The sequence below is a fragment of the Pinus tabuliformis genome, chromosome 7, assembly GCF_031772625.1.
Source record: "Pinus tabuliformis cultivar Carrire ecotype Pingquan chromosome 7, CPIR1, whole genome shotgun sequence".
Taxonomy (NCBI): Eukaryota; Viridiplantae; Streptophyta; class Pinopsida; order Pinales; family Pinaceae; genus Pinus; species Pinus tabuliformis.
In genome coordinates this window covers 735,107,087-735,111,838 of record NC_142293.1, presented here as the reverse complement: position 1 = coordinate 735,111,838, position 4,752 = coordinate 735,107,087, and the positions used below count along the sequence as shown (strand labels likewise).

At 38.3% G+C, this 4,752-nt stretch overlaps 1 pseudogene; it reads left to right on the top strand.

Annotated features, from left to right (window-relative positions):
* The first annotated feature begins 3,225 nt into the window (after window positions 1-3,225).
* LOC149249626 (uncharacterized) lies at window positions 3,226-4,039 on the top strand (annotated as a pseudogene).
* Window positions 4,040-4,752: the final 713 nt, after the last annotated feature.

The following is a 4,752-nucleotide window of genomic DNA, read 5'->3' as shown; positions in this document are numbered from 1 at the left end:
ACGAATACTTTTATTTTGACGTTCGTTGTGAAATCTTGGGCAACTTCATTTGGGTCAAATGGCTTTGCTGAGAATTTAAATAATTGTAGACACATCGCATTCTCCACTTCGGTGAAAGTGTGACCTACATCGAACAATGAAAAGGCCCCACAAGCTACAGGAAACTGAGGCCATATGGCCTTCTTTTTGTCTTTTAGGTCTTTGGTCAAGCCGCCTTCTGAACAGGTTTGATATGTAATTTCCCGAGCCAAAAGTTTATCGGGGATATACAGAGGCAGGACATGAGGAGGTACAGTGCTTCCAAACACTCTAATATAGGTGAACCATTCTTCCCTGAACCATCTTGCGATGGGGATGATATCTATCTGTGCCTCGGGTGAGCACCTCGCGGGGTCTTCATCATACATCATTCTATACAAAGGTAAGATAAGCCTGTGACAAATCTGGTAGAAGTGTGGGACGAACTGAGAATCCCATAACACCTTATGATAAACATGGATAGGTAATGGGTCCTGAGTAGTCCATTTCCAAGCCATAGTGGGAAATTTAGACACATAACAAATAGAATCCATAACATATGCGGACAGATAAAAAGGAGGATAGATCCTTTGAGACAAGGATCTTTTAGACCGATAATATGTAATAGCCATGTATAGATTATCAGAAAAGATCTTGGAAAATCCATAATATCGGCATTTGTGGCAGCATCTATTAATGGTAACCATTCAGACGAAAACTTATTGATATCTGGCATCCCAAATAATCTACAAAGCATGGCCGGAGCAAAACAATACGGAGAGGTGAGGGAACCAGTGCTGTACATACCATTTTTGTCTTTTTTGAGCAGCTCTTATTTTCTGGACCAATCTTTGGTGGTCTCTGCCACAAATTTCTTAACGAATTGTGCATTGTAAGTCGCCTGTGGTTCAGGAAGATGATACATAAGCTTTAAATCTTGGGCAGCGAATGATCCGATGAGCCCATGTCCTTGAACCTTGAATTGTCTGTTGTTCATCTCTACATTGTCAAGTATCCACTTGATCATATCCGTATATGGTAGAATTTTGGGCCTTGCTGCTATCCGGTGAAGAAATGAACATGCTAGCTCCTCTAAGGATGCCTCGGAAGAGCATTCTGAGCCCGCGACAGTAGCAACCTTCATTATTCTGGGATTCTCTTCTTCAAGCAGCCTGTACATGCTTTCCCATGTCGATATCCCTGCGTCTCTATTACAGGCTATGTCTGTATACAAAGGCACCATCTCCTTTGTCTTTTCCTTCACCTCAGAGCCTTGAGCTTTATTTTTCTTTCCCATTTCTTCCCGCGTTTGGCTTTGAATCGTCTTTAGTTCTTCGTTCCTGCAGCTTATGAGTGAAATGGAAATGACTGATCAAGAAAGGTGATGGGAGAGTTTTAAATGCAACAGATATATCAAATATGCCACCTTATGTGAAGTAATTCTTTACAAAAGCACACGTCTTCATTTCATTTGATAGCTGACAACTAATTCCTTTACTATCGTTAAAAGCGCATGATCTTGAGTCATATTATGGTAAGTGGCTTTTCTTTGAATAGCGTGCCCGAAGGATTCGTGATGAAGTGATTTATGATTTGCTTACGTAACATCGCAGATTGTGCCATCGTAAATCGCACCATCGCAGATCGCAGAAACATACGAATATAATATCGCAGCGATCGCAACATTGCAGGTCGCAGAAGTTTAATGTTTGCCGAACCTTGTCAGCTCATTTCTGCGATATGCGATCTTACGATCGGTGTTATCGCAGATCGGTAAATCTTGAAGTTTTTTCCTTATGAGTATTACTTTATTGCGATGCAATATTATGCTTAACACGAGAGTCTTGCGCATACTGATATTATAGAGAAATGGAGGCATTTCCTATCTTTTTTGCAACGCGGCTTTAAAGATATTTCCCTTATCATAGACTTAGGTTAAAAAATATTCAAAGGACCTTTCTAAGCTTACGATGGTAACCTTATTTTGAAGAAAGGAAACTCTTGCTCTTTTTCTAAAATTTAACTAAGGGTCCCCATTCATTTAGTATTTTGGACAACACTTAAATGAACAAGGGGGGGTGTTGCTGGCCACAACACTTTCATTCTTTTGTTTTTTTTCATGAACGATGAGATGGATTGTTATGTGGAGCTATGTCAAAATCTCATTGGTTTGGGCAAGTTTCAAAGGCGTTGTGTCGGGGTGACTTATACTCCGTGTTAGACACTGTCCATGGCTCGAATTGATATATTGAATGATTTCCACAATACCATTCCCTCCATACCGCTGAATCATTTCTCCGTTGGCATTGGCATTGTCTTTTTGGTGCATCCCTATTATATTATGACTACCAACCAAATGACAAGGCTCATTATTTCGATATGCTGCCATACTCTCACTGGAAAATTGATTTGCCCATTCTATCAACTCTAACAAATTTGCAAGCTTCCAATATTGATCTATCCAACAATAGTCTCACCTCCATTATGTCTGAGATTTGTTTTCCTGACTCTATTTGATTTTCATTCGAATAAATTGGGTCTTTAGAAAAACTCATTTACACCAATATCTCAGAGTCTTGTCCATCGCCAGTAGGATGCCTAGAATTCATTAATCTGGCTCTATCAAACACTTTGTGGGTATCCTCCAGATTTCCAAATCCACCTACCGCAAAAGTACCTCGTTATGATCCAGGAGAATACCTCTGCACAAGGAAAAACAGGTGATCTGGCCCTACATTTGTCTTACCTGGCCATACTATCATTTCAAATTTGAACTCTTTAAATATTGAAAAGTGGTGTTTCTAAAAAAAGGGTTAGCAAGTAAATCATGGCGATATTTCTGCAAAGATAAAATCATACCTAGCCCCCTTGTGCTGTTTTACAATAGTTGATTTCGGCGTTGTTCAATTTCCGACTGGCGTAAGCATTTGGCTGATCCATTCTGTCGTCGGCTAGTTGCGTTAATACTCCGCGTCGACTGCAGTAGCTGATGCGTCGATATGATCTATCTTCACTATGATAACTTGATTAGCCGAACAACAGATTAGTTCGACGAGCATATATCCTGGAAGATTCATATAGCTTCGAATGCGTTCAGCAATAGATCTAAAGGGGCGTTTGAATGTCAACTTCAAAGGGGAGGAAGGCATTGATGCTGGTGGGCTTACAAGGGAATGGTACCAATCGTTGTCAAGGGTAATCTTTGATAAGGGAGCCCCACTTGTTTGAAGTTGAGGTTTTTGCATAGGCATATCTGTAAACGATGGGAGATGCGTACTGGAGATACGCAGCTGAGAGAGGTGGTCTTCCACCAGCTGCTGGTCTTGACTTAGCTGGCATGGCTGGTCGTGATTATCCTGGTTATTTGCCTCGTGAAAACTCTCAACCAACTGGTCGTGACTTACCAGGCTATCTACCTCATGAGAGCTCTTAGCCAGTTGGTCGTGATATTCCTTGTTATCTGCCTCGTGAAAATCCTTGGCTTAATGACAGAATTTCTCATTAAATGTATAGGGCATATGACCAACTTGCTCCTTCTGAAACTCTACGAAATGGGATATCTCCATATGGTTCAGGTGGTTTAACTGCAAGTGAGATTGGCAATTTGGGTTGCAGTTCTGGAATTGGGTTGGGTGGATTATCTGGTGGGTTAGGTCCAAGAGGTGGTTCTAGGATTAATTTAGCTACAGGCGCAGGTTTTCTAGGACCAGCACCTCCTTTGGATGATCCAATTTTGATGGGGCATAGGCAAGGAGGGGTTGGCATAGATCCTGCTCTTGCTGGAAAGTCTGGGAGTTCAGAATTTTACAGTGCCAGGACAGATGCGGCTTTAAAACTGCCTGACAGTGCAATGTCCGGTTCATCTTTCAAGCTACCTGGTCATCTTAAGCCTGATGCAACTGCCAATACAATATTTATTGAGGGGCTTCCTCCCGACTGTACTCAACGAACAGTGCAGCAGGCATGTTACACTTTCTCCAAGTTCGCAGTTGAAGTTATTGGAAGCCTCAAACATCAGTAGCTATCGAAGAATGTTGCCATTTTGCACTGAAATGGCGAAGGATCTTGCAAGGACTTCGGTTTCTCACTCCAAAAACATTGTCAACAATTGTACCTGCGGTTTCTGTTTCATTTTCTGAGATGGGGAAATGATCAATCCATCCAAAATCTTCATATGCTTGCAATCTCGTTTTGTTTTGCATTTCTTTTGGTTTGTTTTGTATTTTTAGGTTTATTTTTATTTATTTATTTTGTTTTGATTTTGTTATACATAATTTCTTCATGTTTGTTGTAATTTATTAATGTTTGTTATTATAATTAATATATTGATATATTAATTGTATTAATATATTATTATAATTGTATTTTGTTGTTATTTATATTTTTAAATTCATTGTATATATTAATATTTGTTAATTGTAATTTGTTATATTTTTTTTATAAGTTGTATATATTTGTTAATTATTTTATTTAATTATTATTTAATGTTTGATATAAAAATTGTATTAATATATTAATTATATTAATATATTAATATGTTCTATAATTGCATCAATTAATATAGTTATAATTTCTTCTTATTTGATTATTGTTATGTTGGTTATTGATTTTTTTTATTATGTTGTTATAATATATGATTGTCTTAATACATTGTTTAAAAAATAAAAAAATTATGTATTTTGTGATTGTTTTTGGCATAAAACAAAACTTTGGGGGCATGAAAATTGAGAGAAT